This window comes from Sorex araneus, chromosome 1, assembly GCF_027595985.1.
Source record: "Sorex araneus isolate mSorAra2 chromosome 1, mSorAra2.pri, whole genome shotgun sequence".
Taxonomy (NCBI): domain Eukaryota; kingdom Metazoa; phylum Chordata; class Mammalia; order Eulipotyphla; family Soricidae; genus Sorex; species Sorex araneus.
In genome coordinates, this window is record NC_073302.1 from 9203778 (window position 1) to 9218698 (window position 14921).

The 14921-nt window shown below is 47.4% G+C and overlaps 1 protein-coding gene across 6 annotated transcripts in view; it reads right to left on the minus strand.

The window, feature by feature from the left end:
- RABGAP1 (RAB GTPase activating protein 1) overlaps window positions 1–14921 on the minus strand; it is a 172402-nt gene that overhangs the window by 147088 nt on the left and 10393 nt on the right. Inside the window, exon 1 of one of the 6 annotated variants that reach the window (XM_004613339.3) lies at window positions 13354–13433. The exons of 3 other annotated variants lie outside the window; for them this stretch is intronic. The gene's annotated coding sequence lies outside the window, so the exon portion shown is untranslated. Of the gene's footprint in view, window positions 1–13353; window positions 13434–14921 lie in introns of those variants that run through there. 2 more of the 6 variants (XM_055123731.1, XM_055123728.1) reach the window with 2 other exon arrangements.

Genomic DNA, 14921 nt, shown 5'->3' on the forward strand with positions numbered 1-14921 from the left:
GATCCAGGAACCACCGTGATGCTGGGGACAGAACCTAGTTGGCCACATGCGAAACAAGCAAGCGAGTTACCTGTGGTACCATCTCTCTGGCCCCTAACTGTAGGTTGTGTTTTATTTTTAATTTTTGGGAGATATTGTGTGTGTGTGTGTGTGTGTTTACACAGGGTGGTGCCCAGGGCAAACTTTAGGCTGTGGACTCAAGTAGGGGTCAGGAGACCAGATGGGGTGCTGGGGATTAAACCAGGCTGGCCGCTGCCAGACAAGCACTCTACCCACTGCACTCACTCCGGCCCCCCAAACTGTAGCTTTGAAAGTGACTTTATTGGGCTGGAGCGATAGCGCAGCGGGAAGGGCATTTGCCTTGCACTCGGCCAACCCGGGTTCGATTCTCAGCATCCCAAACGTTCCCCGGAGCACTGCCAGGGAAGTAATTCCTGCGTGCATGAGCCAGGAGTAACCCCTGTGCATTGTCGGGTGTGACCCAAAAAGCAAAAAAAAATAAATAAATAAAAATAAAATGTGGCTTTCTAAAGAGATTTCCCTGCTTCATATTCCTTGTTCCAATTCCTCATCTGTGATCTACTGCTCCTGTTCCGAAGTCTTATCAGTCTATCTGCTCTGCTAGACTGTTTTATATCTGTTCCAGGGCATTTTACATTCCTTACAACTATTATGCCGTATTATGATTTGACGCTAAGTGACTCCTAATTCAATCTTCACGCATCTACTTCACAGTGGAGGAAACTAAGCCTCAGAGGTGCTACAACTAAGGAAAATTGTCAGAGGGCTGGGGAGAACACACAAGGGAGGGCACTGGCCTTGAACACAGGTTTGATCCCCGCCATCCCATATGGTCACCCTCCCACCCCCACCACGCACACACACACACAAACCCGGAGTGATCCCAGAGCCCAGAGGGAGGGATCCTGAGCACTGCCAGGTATGGCTCCAAAACACAAACAAAACAAAACAAAACAAAACAGAGCGGAGGACCTGGGAAAGTTCTCTAAAAGTCTCTCAGACACGGACCCCTTTCTATAATTCTCTAGACTTCAAAGTTAATATGCTATGATTCTTACACTTATGGACCCAAGGCCTGGCAGTTTCAAAGTTCAAGCTATTTCCTTTGACAAGGTGATAGGAAAATACACCTAAGTTACTGCACAAGATACTGTTTATTTTGGCACCTGAAAGTGACTGAATCACTCAGTGGGAATGAGGTTTATCAAAACACCGCGCAGCGCAAGGGAAAGTTACATAAGGAGACTCTCCCTTCTCTGTCCTACATAGGCAGAAGCGAAGAGGGCGTTCATGAGCGCTAAGAGCTCCCGACGAGATTATCCCTTCCAGCGCCGGACAGAGGGACTTGGCATGCGGCCAACCCGGGTCCAAACCCCGGCCATGCAAATGGTCCTCGGCACTGTCCAGAATGAACAGGGCCAGGCGTCGTTCCAAAATCAAAACCAAATCAAACCCAAACCAAAAAAACAGACTACTCCGTCTCTGGCTTCCATAATAAAGAGATGCTCCTGAATCTTGTGCACTGTCGGAATTCTAGACCACAGCCAGCCTTGGCACCAGAAGGCCCGTTCTCATTTGTCTTCAGCCCCTACGTACAGCCCTACCACAAGAAAACCCCTAGATCGAGCTCGAGTCTTTCTTCTTTGGATTGTAATTCTAATTCTCAAGGGCAAGGAAGTACAAAACCTCCTCCACAAAACATCCCATACCGCCATTCCTCTTCCAGCCTTACTGGATATCACCTATCCCCACCTGACACCCATGATATTTTAATCGTGTTTAGTGTTTAAGATTTTCAAGAAATTTTTTTTTTGTCCTATTAACGTTTAGATCCTGAGGCTGGGAATAATAGCACAAAGTAGGTGCCAAGAATTGAAGAAAAAGGAAAATAAAATGGAAAAGATGAAATACTCCCAGTAAAAGGCAATTCTTTCCCAGACTGATAAAGAGAAGTCATATTTGCAGTGGTAAAGCCACAGCACAGTGGGGAGGAAGTTTACCTTGCAGGCAGCTGACCTGAGTTTGAACTCGGGCATCCCATGGGGTTCTCTGAGCAACACCAGGAGTGATCCCTGAGTGCAGAGCCAGGAGTGAGCCCTGAGCACAGCTGGGTGCACCCCCGACCGCCCCCCATACACACACACACACACACACACACACACACACACACACACACACACACACACACACACACACACAGAGTCAGGCTGGGGAGAGCAAACTCAAGAATTCTCCACCCCCATATTCCCTTTCACAATCACTTTTAAAGTCAGTAGTTTTAAGGAAGGGAGAGATCATACAGGAGCTAAGGAATTGGCTTTGCATGCAGCCGACCCTAGTTTAATCCTTGTCATTGCATAAGGTCCCCTAAAGACCACCAGGATGATCCCTGAAAACAGAGCTAGTAGTAAGCCCCGAGGACCACTGGGTATGGTGCGAAATGCATATCAAACTCTCAATCAGTAATCTTGTTGGATTATGGAGTCTCTTGCACTCACACCCCCACTCTATCATGCGACATTTTCATTGTCTCAAACTTTATCTGCTGGCTGATTGGGGGGCCACACTCAGTAATGCTGGGGACTGCTCTGAGCTCCAGTTCTCAGCAGTCGCTCCTGCTGGGGCTCTAGCACCAGCACTTTTTGGCACTGAGGCATTGGGGTTCCTCCCAGTCCTCTATCTCTGAGCTGCTTTTATCCTTTTAGCACAAAAGAGCATTGGAGAATTTCTGACTACAATTAGGGTCATGATATCAAAAGTCTTTTTGATGCACCTTTGACCCCAAATCACTCTACTGAATCAAAGGTAATGGCTGGGGGCTGGGTACTCCAACAGGGTAGAGGGCTACCAAGTCTACACCCAGTGGAACACGGGATGGGGGTGATCAAACCCAGCATCCTGTGCAGGCTAAGCTCGCCTTCCAGTCCTTTGAGTTCCTTTCTTAAGAGATGATTTTGGGTTTGTTTGTTTTTGCTTTTTGGGTCATACCCAGAGATACTCAGGGATTACTCCTGGTGGTGCCTGGGGGACCATATGGGAAGCTGGGGATCGAACCAGGTGGGGTCAGCCACATGCAAGGCAAATGCCCTACATGCTGTACCATCGCTCTGGCCCCAAGAGATGATTTTATACGTAGCAAAAAAACAGCAAATAATGCACCACAATTGTTGTCAATCTCTTCACAGACTCCCTAGACCCAGTTAATAGAGAATGAAATGGAAAAGAGCCTGCCAGGATAAAGGCTCCTTGGTAGCTACTTCAAAAACAGTCGGATGCCGGATACAAAGCTTACTTTTTAAGAGCCTGATCTTGAGGGCCTTGATCTCGGGGGCTGGTGGCGGAGACAATTTCTGACCAAAAATTAGGGTCATGATATCCCAAGTCTTTTTGATGCACTTTTTGCCCCTTTTTGGTACTGCTTTGCAAACACGAGAGGTTCCCCCATACACCGAGTGCGATGCAGCAACATGGCTGCATGACGGTCTCCAGTAAAACAACCAAAGTACATGCAGGTGCCTCAACCCAAGCATGAAGCCCCCTCAGCACAACCACAACGGGAAGAGAATGGGCGGGGGAGTGGAGAGGGGGGCCCAGGGGAAGTACATTACAAACAAAACTCAAAGGACCACCCGGGGCCCAGGGGAGAGCTTAGTGGTAAGAGTCACTGCTCAGAAAGCCAGAGCGCAACTGCAGTTCAACTGCAGGTACCACATGCACTGAGTGGGGCCCCCGAGTCTCTGCTTTCTGTGTCCGGAGCTGGACAGGGTCACCTCCAGCACCACAAGCAATTTCTGGCTGCCCCGAATGTCGCTGTGTGAGCATAATCATAAGGGGGCCACCCCGGGCGATGACAACTTCCGGGAGGTGGGGGAGGAAAGGTGTGGGCACCGCAGCCAGAAAATAGGATCCCTGGAGAAAGCTCGTGTCTGAGCAGCAGGGAGCCCAGGGAGCACCACCAACCCACTCGCCGAAGTCTACCCTGTTCCTCTCTGTTCAGACGCGCCCTGGTGATGCTACCGGCTCAGGTTTAACTTTAAATTCATGCTGACTGATGACAGAGTAGCCCCAACTTTTCTCGCCAGTTTCTCTCTATGGATACTTGTGCTTTCTCTTCCCAATACCAATGCGGGCCAGTCACTTGGTACAGTGGAATAACGGGAATGATAGGCACCTTTTTCTTGTGACAAACTTATTGTAGCAGAGAAAATGAACAAGTAAACTTGCAATTACAATACAGCATAACGCTTGAAAATGATGATGGTATGCACAAGACTGTAAGAATAAATCAGATGGAACTAGAGCAATAGTAGAGTGGGCAGGGTGCTTGCCTGGCACATGGCCGACTCGGGTTCAACCCGGACACCCCATAGAGTCCCCTGAGCCGTGCCAGGAGAAATCTCTACAAACAGAGCCAGGGTAAGCCCTGAGCACCGCCAGTTGTGCCCTCCCCCTAAAAGAGACCCAAATAAGCAACACAAAAGCCATATAGATCCTCTCCCGTCACACACACAAACACATTCTTCCTCAAAGTGCCTCTCCCAGTTAAACAACCACTGGATCCAAAACAGATATGTCAAAAAACCAAACATCTCAATCCTTAGAGCAAAAAAAAAAAAAAAAAAAAAGTAACAAAAAACCCAAACTAAAAATCACAATTACCCCCTTTCCCATTCTTCCTTGGCACTTCAATAGGATTTAGTTCTAAAAAAGGACTGGGGCTATATCAGCGAGTAGGGCATTTGCCTTGCACGCGGCTGACCCGGGTTCGGTTCCTCCATCCCTCTCGGAGAGCCCGGCAAGCTACCGAGAGTATCCCGCCCGTGCGGCAGAGCCTGGCAAGCTACCCGTGGTGTATTCAATATGCCAAAAATAGTCACAAGTCTCATAATGGAGACGTTACCGGGGCCCACTGGAGCAAATTGATGAGCAACAGGATGACAGTGATACAGTGCTACTAGTTCTAAAATATCCCCCACATCTAACCTTCTTGTCATTTTTCATGTCACTGACCTGACCCCTTCATTCTCTTCCAGTTTAGCAAGAACTTAAGTCTCTCTAGATTCTCTCTGCTAATTATCAAGTTTCAGAGTGTATCTTTCTGAACTTTCAATCACACATTTTGAGGAAAGGGTTGAGCCCTTCCTCAAAACTCCTGACTGTTCTTGACTGAAAACCGAATAAAAGCCAAACTCCTTTTCCCATCAGCTCCTCAGAATCTGGAGCCTATCTACAATTTTAGTCTTGCCTCTTTCTAGAAAATGGATCAGAGAACGCACCCGCATGCCGTGACCCTCTAGGCTCACACTGTTTGCTAAGCCAGGAACATGTCTTTGTTCCCGGGGTTTGGCCCTCCCACCCTGGCAACCTGGGGAGAGAAGCAAATACTCCATCTCCCCCTTTCCTTTCTGTAACACTCATCACTTCCCTCCGGAGCTCCTGAGGCTTTCTGTGAGTTTGCTTCCTACCTGGATCACAGAACTACAGCATTTACCACAACAGTAAAATAGTAACTTTTCCTATTTTTTTTCTTTTTGGCTCACTCCTGGCTCATGCACTCGGGAATCACCCCTGGCAGTGCTCAGGGGACCATATGGGATGCTGGGATTCGAACCTGGGTCGGCCGTGTGCAAGGCATACGCCCTACACGCTGTGCTATAGCTCCAGCCCATTCCTATGCTTTTATAATAACTTAAGCCATGATTTCAGACACATTCACTAAAGCATGGTAATCCTCGAGAATGTTCAGGCTTGCTGGTACCGTGGGACCACCAAGGTCACCCCACGAGCCCTTTTCTTTGTTTTCTAGGCTCTGAAGTTTGTTCCCTCACACTGGCTTCAGAGTCTATCCCTAAAAGAGTAAGACAAATCTAGCTCAAAGGAAAAGGATGCCCTCTTTATAAAAATAAATTCCTTTCCACCACCACTAATTGCTAAACAATAGATGTGCTTTGTTTGACTCTCAGTTTGGAGACTGTTTCTTTGAAATGTCTGAGTGAGCTGAGTGAATCACATTAACGTAGGCCTTCTGAATAATTTCAGCTTAATTTACAAATTAGAACAAAAAGAAACTTAATTATCTCAAGTCAACAGCAGCACTTAGAAGCCAGAAAAATAGGCTTATCTAGATGCTACTCAGGCAAATTTCAAATAATTTACTTTCCTAAACTATTAGTCCTTCTTGGAGAGCAAATCTAGATGAACTAAAAAGGAAACCCCTTACAGGAGTATTTGCAGTGAAAGGAATTTGTAAGACAAGTTAACAAGAATCGTAAAAATAATCTAGGCCACTTTGGTAGGTAGCCCTTGTGGAGCACTGAGCATGTGTGAGGTCCCGAGTCTGAATCCCTGCCCCAGCTTGCGTGCCATTCACCCAGCTCCTCTTCCCAGTGCAGCCCTTGATCACGACAAGATGTGCCTATAAAAATTGTTTTAGGTCAGGGAGATGGCTCCCTGGGCTGTACCATGTGCTTTGTGTGCAAGAACTCCAGCTCAATCCCTGACCCTGCAGTTCCCAGAGCACCTCCAGGAGTGACCCAAAGCTGTTCCAAACAAACAAGAATTCACGAAATCAATACAGTGATGTGCTTAGCATCGATATTTTCAGAACTTTCTCACTTTCTCATTGAGTAATCAAATTTTACTGAAGCTTTAAGAAGTTTTAAGTTTGGGGCTGGAGCGATAGCACGGTGGGTAGAGCGTTTGCTTTGCACTCGGCCGACCCGGGTTCGAATCCCAGCATCCCATATGGTCCCCTGAGCACCGCCAGGAGTAATTCCTGAGTGAAGAGCCAGGAGTAACCTCTATGCATCACCGGGTGTGACCCAAAAAGCAAAAAAAAAAAAAAAAAGAAGTTTTAAGTTTAAAGTCAGGTATATATTTTTTAAAAAACCTTGGGAATTGAATTTGTCTGGAGGGATGGGGAGATCTCAAGCAGTGGTTATGAGGTCCAGGGGCCCAAGAATTAGCTACTGTTTAGTCCCTGCAGTGTTGGGGACACTAGAAACACTAGAGGCTGTGTTGGAGGTTTCCAGGGCCACACCTGGAGGTGCTCAGGGGTCACCGGGGCTGCAACCGGAGATGGGCGCGGAGGAACCATACAGACCAACCTCTGCACTATCTCCGGCCCTCGACCATCCTTCATGATCTGCCTTGGGTAACGCTGCAGCTTTAGTTTTCTCATACTTAAAATGAAGTGACTGCACTCTTCTATTCCTTTACAAATGGGGGATCCAGGAAAAAAGAGGGTGGTAAAAAATGACAGGTAAGTTTCCAGTTCAATTCATAATTTTTCTTTTTTTTTTTTTTTGATTGTTGAACCATACCTAGCAGAGCTCAGAGATCACTCCTGGCAGTGGATCTAATGCAGGTTGCATGCAAGGCAAGTGCCTTAACCCTCCTATCTCTCTGGCCCTATAAGCATTTTTTTTTTTTAAAGAAACACATGCACATCAGTCACTAGCTTATTTATATTCAGATACTAAGCTCTTGCAAGATGTGAATTATGTATGTCTTTATGATATCAAAGCTTACTTTCCCACCTGTATTTTTATACCTCTAATTAAATCATGGATAAAAGGTAAGAGGAGAGGAAATGCATATAATTAATTTTACTGTTTTGACTGAGTGTTTCAGGCATTACACTTAATGCCTGAAAAAGTCAACCCTATAGTTTTATTATGTTCCTGTGATATTTCAAGAACAATTTCCCCAGAAATCTAGACATGCTGCCTTGATGTCACGTTTACACAATATTTCTGAAACTAAGTATTTAAATTTATTGGATTCCCATAATAGAAACCTACCTCTGAAAAGGAAGGTTAGCTTAACACAGCACTACTGAGAGACTGTGTATCCTGACCTTGCTAGTCTAATTTGTTTTTCCTGGTAACAAAGGAGGAAAAGATACATGTTTATTATTTTTAGCTCACAGTCTCATCAAGAATCAAGAAACATTTACTTCCATGGGCAGGGTAACAAAGCTAAAAAAAAAATAATAATTGTCTTGACCATCTGGAGGAGTCATAGAAACAGTTTAGGAGCGATGTGAAGTGTTTTAAAAATAGTAACAGAATTTGATTTGCCTTATCAAAACTGAAGAATTCAACAAAATATTGTGAAGATAATTTTTTTTTTCTCCCAATTTTGTTTCTGGGCCAGACCCAGAAGTGCACAAATTTAGGAGCCCATGTAGATAGGACCAGGCGGGGTGGGCATTTCTGCATGCCTAGTGTGTATCCCAGCCCTCTTGCCCCAAGAGTGTTTTTTCGGTTTTGAGTATCCATGTCCTTTCATATGACCTAGAGATTCCACTTCTTATTTCTATTGCCAAGTGCAAAAAAACATTAATTCAAAAAGATACTTGCACTCTTTTGTTCCCTTTTGATCCCAGCCCCAGCACTGCCAGGAGTGGCCCCTGAGCACCACTGGTGTGGACCTGCTGGCCAAAAAATAAAAATGAGGAATAGACACATAATGGACTGCCATTCAGTTATAAGACGTTACCTTGCAGCTCACTGAACCTATAGAGTTCACTGAACTTTGGGGTATCATGCTGAATAAAATGAGTCAAAGAGAGGACAAATATGAAATGACATTTCTCATGTGTGGAATATAAAGAAATGCAGTCAGTGAATAAACAGTGGCCAGCGAAAATAGACCTTGAGAATCTGCCAAGTGAACTGAGTTTGCTAACTGAAAGGGGCCGGGGCTGGAGGGGACCAAGAAGCAGATGGGACTCTGGTGGTGGAGGGCATACAAGGAGATTTTCCCGGGGGCCGGAGCAGTAGCACAGCGGGTAGGACATTTGCCTTGCACGCGGCCGACCCGGGCTCGATCCCCGGCATCCCATATGGTCCCCCAAGCACTGCCAGGAGTAATCCCTGAGTGCAAAGCCAGGAGTAACCCCTGAGCATCGCTGGGTGTGACTCAAAAAGAAAAAAAAAAAAACACAACCAAACAAAAAACAAGATTTTCCCAGCACCACCAGGTGAGCCCCCCCCACCCCCCATAAGAAACTGGGACAGACTATGTATTACGAAACCAGGGAATGTCAAACCTTTTTATTGATTTTCGAGAATATCTGCCATTAACCAGAAAGGTTTGGCTCAGGGGGGTAGAGCGATAGTACAAAGAGTAAGAGTAAGACGTTTCCTTTACTCATATGGGATGCCAGGGTGGTTTAATCTCTGGCATCCCGCATGGTCCTTGAGCACTGCCAAGGGTGATCCCTGAGTGCAGAGCCAGGGGTTAGCCCTGGCCGCCATTGGGTGTGGCTCCAAAACAAAAACAAAAAAAAAGCGAAATTTTTAAAAAGGGAGAAATGCCAGATTTCAGGGCCGGAGAAATAGTTCAACTGGCTGAGTACATGCTTTGCATACAGAAGGCCCAGTTTTAATCCGCAGATCTGAATAGTCGTCCAAACGCCACTAGGAGTGACCCCTGGGCAAGAGCAGGGAGTAACCTGTGAGCATCACCGGGAGTAGTTCAAAACAAAAAGGAAAACGGAAATGCCAGACTTCACTATGGAGAAAAAAAATGTGCTGCCACAAAAAAACTGATACTAGGATGTAGTGATTATAGCACCAAAGCTGATGCAAACCTTAAGGTGATATACATCCAACCAGGCACTAACATTCAAGAGATTACACAAACCTCCTAGTTGGACAGCATCGTAGGACAGGAGATACTTCTCATGTTTTAGAGCCAAAATAATCTGCTTAATGCCAAGCATGAGCGATCTTTGAAAAATTCCCACTGATGACTACCTAAGAGTATTATTTATGGCTGTTTTGGGAAAAAAAAGGGGCAACTTCTAGGCTAAGTTCTATAAACGAAAGTGTTCAAGATTTGCAAATTGCCATATTTGGTCCCTTAGTCTTTGTACACAGAGAGAAACAAGGCAGTTAGGGTCAGATGTCTAGCCAATATCGCTCTGACTTAAAGCTTCCTAAAGACTTACAAGTTATCTAAAGAATAATTGTCCCAGGGTGCCAGAGAAACAGTACAGAGGCTAAGGTGCTTGCCGCACACAGTCCAGTCGTTTGAGCCCTCGAAGCGGGAGCAGCCACTGAGCATCACTGGCTGGGGGCCCCCTACCCCAAACACAGACGTGCATGAGTAGCAGTGGGGTTAACACACTTGTGTTGTATGTGGCTGCCCTGGTTCTATCCCAGGAACCTCATTCAGTTTCCTGAGTGCCATCAGCATCACTCCCAAGGACAGAGCAGGACCAAGCCCCTGAGCACTGCTGGGGAAGGCCCAAAACTGCATCACCCCCACCCCCAAGAATGAATATAAACCTAGGAGGGGACTGGGAGAACCAGATAACCACTTTAGGCAAAACACAGCTCCTGGTAACGGGTTTGTTTGTTTTTTTCTTATATATACATACCCATGGCCAAAAGGTCCTTAGCTGTGGAAGTGCATTTTCCTGACCCTAACTATCGCAATAAATCTACTCAAAACCGAAACAGTTACAATGCATTCGCTATCACGGCAAACTGCTTATTTATTTACATCTTGGTTAAATTAGCACTTCTTTAATAATATTTAGGTTTTAAGTCCAAAGGAAGATTATTTAATCATTGTAAACTCATTCCACGTGTTGGTGAGCTCTGATGACATTTTAACGTAATGAAAACCAGAAAGATAATATTACGGGCAGCTCGCTTCAGTCACTCGCACTAGTGTCCTTACGGACAAGCAACTGCAGCACCAATATAAACTGATTTTCTGAAGCCCATATTCAGTTCACTTGATACAATGAGAGTGAAAAGAGATGTTCTAAGCAGACTCCACTTCAGCTGGGAACATAATAAAAGACAGTAACTTCCTTAAGAGAATCTGGGGTATAAAGCTGATTTCGGAAAAATCACGGATGTTCTATCACATATCTAACATGTGCAATGCATTTCTTCTGATATGACAGATAAAATAGGAAAACAGGGGTCCTCACTGTCATCTAGTCAGGTCTGTTATGTTACTAGCTACTGCAGACTGAGTACGTGTAAACTAATAAAACACGATGCCAAAGCCAAAATGAATTGTTGATAGATGAACTCATCAGATTAATATGTACCACATTAATGCCAGTCATTTAACTGTAAAGTGGTTCAAAAAACAAAGCGTATATCATAGCAAGTTTCATTTTACTAATAAATCTGAGCTCATAATTCATATTAGAGAAAGCAACACCTGAATTTTTTTTTTCTTTTTGGATCACACCCAGCGATGCTCAGGGGTTCCTCCTGGCTCTGCATTCAGGAATGACTCCTGGCGGTGCTCGGGGGACCATATGGGATGCCGGGGATGGAACTCTGGTCAGCTGTGTGCAAGGCAAATGCCCTACTCGCTGTGCTATCGCTCCGGCACCAACATCTGAGTTTACTAATAAAGCCTAACCAGTCATGAATTTTAACCTTAATGCATATCATGGTACACGAAAGAAGATGCCAAAGAATTCTCCTGTATTTTTGCTTTTTATGAGTAAACTCTTACACCCCTTCGGTGCATATTAAATCGCACCCTGCCCAAGCTTGAGATAAGACCAACAGGTCCGAGCTTAAATAAAACAGCTGAGTGCGTACTTCCTTGTCACCTAGGCATTTTTTCCAACTACTTTTCAAACATCCTAATGGGACAAACAGTTCAATCCACGTCTCCAGAGTTTTCTTCCTCCGAAACACAGCGGCTCCGAAACCCAGGCATCCGTGATTCACTAACTCCAGACACACGTGCGTGATTACAGGTGTTTATTTGAATGAAACAGCAAACTGCGAAACCCTGTCGCTGACCGTTTTATTCCCGCTGGTAAAAAGCGACAACAGCCAACAAACTGCCCTCCTAGGGCCAAGAAGGGGTGCCCAGGCTGGAAGGTGACTTGAAAAGAGCAGGGAGGTGGGGTGGGGTCCAGCGCGGTGAGCGCGGAAGAAGGACGCTGCCCGGGTCCCTCCCGAGCCCGGCGCTGCCCGCGGCCGGCCCAGGGGTGGACAGTGCGACAGCTGTTGGCGCGGGCGCCGCGGGAGCGCCCAGGCACCACCGGGCGTGGACAGCGAGCTCCGGGGAGAGGTCCCCGCGCACCACTCGCAAACCCGCGGGATGCAAAGGCCCCAAAGACCCAGCCACGAGCCCCCGGGTCCGGACCCTCACAAGCAGACGAGAGACACCTGAACTGCCAGGGGGGAAATGATAAGAGATGATGGCCGACTGGCGTTAATGGGCAGCACGCTGTGCAGGAAAGGGGGCGCCCAGAATGCAAGCAGGGGGCCCACACGCTACATCACACACAAACACAAACACACACGCACGCACGCGCGCTCACAATGCAAGCAGGGGACCCACGTACTACATCACATACACACTCTCATACTCACACAGGCCCAGGCCCAGAATGCAAGCTGGGGAACCACACGCTACATCACACACACACACACACACACAAAATGCAAGCAGGGGATCCGCACGCTACATCACACACAACAACAACACACACACACACACAAGCCCAGAGTGCAAGCAGGGGACCCACACGCTACATCACTAACAACAACACCACACATACAGGCCCAGAATGCAAACAGGGGACCCACACGCTACATCTCTCTCTCTCTCTCACACACACACACACACACACACACACACACACACACACACCTCTTACACAGGTCCTGAATGCAAGCAGGGGACCCATAACCTACATCACTCACAACAACACATACACATATACACACTCCCAGAATGCAAGCAGGGGATCCACACGCTACATCACTTGCAACAACACACACACGCAGGTCCAGAATGCAAGCAAGGGGTCCACACGCCATATCACTCGCAACAACATGCACACAAACACACACAGGCCCAGAATGCAAGCAGAGGACCCACACGCTACATCACTCACACACACAAACGCACGGGCCCTGCGTGCAACAGGGAGAAACTGAGGCGGCGGGAGGGGCTGCAATCCCCACCTGGACCAGGCCCCACACCCCCAAGTCAGGAGAAAAACCGGCTCGGCTGGCACGGGGCATGGCGGAGCGGGCGGGGGGCAGGGCGGGCAGAAGGATGTCCAGGAGCACGCGCCTCCCCAGACCAGACACCCACCCAGACAGGGGGAACCGGTTCGGGCAGGGGCCGCCCGGGCCCGCGCATGCGCCCTCGCCCCTCGGCTCCCCCTCCCCCCAATCTCGGCTCCCCTCCGAGCCCGGCTCCCGGGAAGATGAGCGCCCGCAGGCTGGCTCGCCGCGGGGGCCGCCCGCGATCCCACCCCCGCCTCCGGCCCCTGGGCTTCGGTGCATAGGAGGGGGGGGAGGAGGAGAGGAAACGCGGCCCTACCCGACCCGCGGTCTCCTCCTCCGCCGCTCGCCGTCCCGGAGGCTCCGCCGCCTGGGCCTCCCCAGCCGCCCAGCCCCCGCCCTCCCCGCCCCCTACTCACGTGAGAGCGGCTCCTTCCGCCCGCCGCCCCGCCCCGCGCCCCGTCCCATTGGCCCGCGGCGAGGCCGAGCGTCCCCATTGGCCCGCTACCGGGCGGCGAGGGTGGATTTCCTTTCCTCGAAGCCCCACCTGGACGCTTAGCTCGCCCGAAGCGTCTGCGCCTGCGCGTGCTCTGCACCCACGTCTGGACCTGCCTGCTGGGTGCCGCGCGGTGATCAGTGGGTGCCCAGGGCTGGACACCCAGTGGCTGTGTGACTCCACGGCGGGCCCCAAGTGTGACTGACTAGCTGGGGTAGTACCTGTTGAATCTAAGAGGCGTGGGGTGGGGGTACCACCACTACAAAGACTGCTAAAGCAAGGAATCCCCCCTCTTCACACTCGAAAGCAGGAGGAGCAATGTTCCTCCTCAGCTCAACAGGCCTTTCTTTAGGGCCTGCCAATGTGCTGGGATTCTGCTAGGCCCTTCACGACTGTCTTGGGGGCTTTATACCAAACGTGTTTTTTTTTTTTTTTCTCGTTTCAGAAGGGCAACTGACATTAAAGAATAAATACAGCTCAGAAGCAAAAGCTTCCAGCTCCCAGACCTGGGGTCTCAGGGAGCTGAGACACCGCAGGACAGAGCGAAGAGATGGTTTCAGAAACTTGAAGATGGAGATTTTATTTAAAGTTCATTTAATACAACTAGCAGCCCTCTCCTAGATAAAGTTTACTTTGTACTGGGGGGAAGTATCTTTAATAATTTTAAGGCTTACTAAAATTATAATTCTGTAACCTCTTCCATACTTGTCACCTTTATCCAAATGAAATATGCTCCTTTCCGGGTGAAATGAGTCATTCGCAGTGTTTTCCTGTGCATACTGCATCCAAGTCAGAGGGGGAAAGCTGCACTCTGTTGCAGTTCTCTTTGTGAGTTGTCCATTACAATAGATTTGGCTTCTTTCCCACAGGAAAATGACTTTGTTCCTTCTCTCCTTATACAGTAATATAATGCACACCCATTTAAAAACATTCAGATAGAAAGCATAATCCCCTGAAATTGTGAAACCCTAAAAACCATAACTTGACATTTTGGTGGCTATATTCACATCTTAATTCATATATATGGCATCCAAAGGCGTAATGTGAATTTTAACAAAAATTATTTCAATGAAATTTTTTACAGAATACAGTTGCCTTGGAAATGAAAACCCTGATAAGTACAAGCATCACATTTCCACCATAAATGTTAATACACTCATCTACATATTGTTCCTTGAAAAACTCAATGTAGTAATCTGTTTCATGCAATTAATTATATCTATCTTATCATTTTAGTATTTTTACTTCTGGCTTATCCATACTAGTAATATCATTAAGTAAACTTTTATCTAGTATCTAAAATAGTTTATAGAACATTTTAAAGCTGTTTTTACAAAGTATCCAGAACTACATGTTACATCTTGTAGTTAAGTCCCTTAAGTATTCTTAAG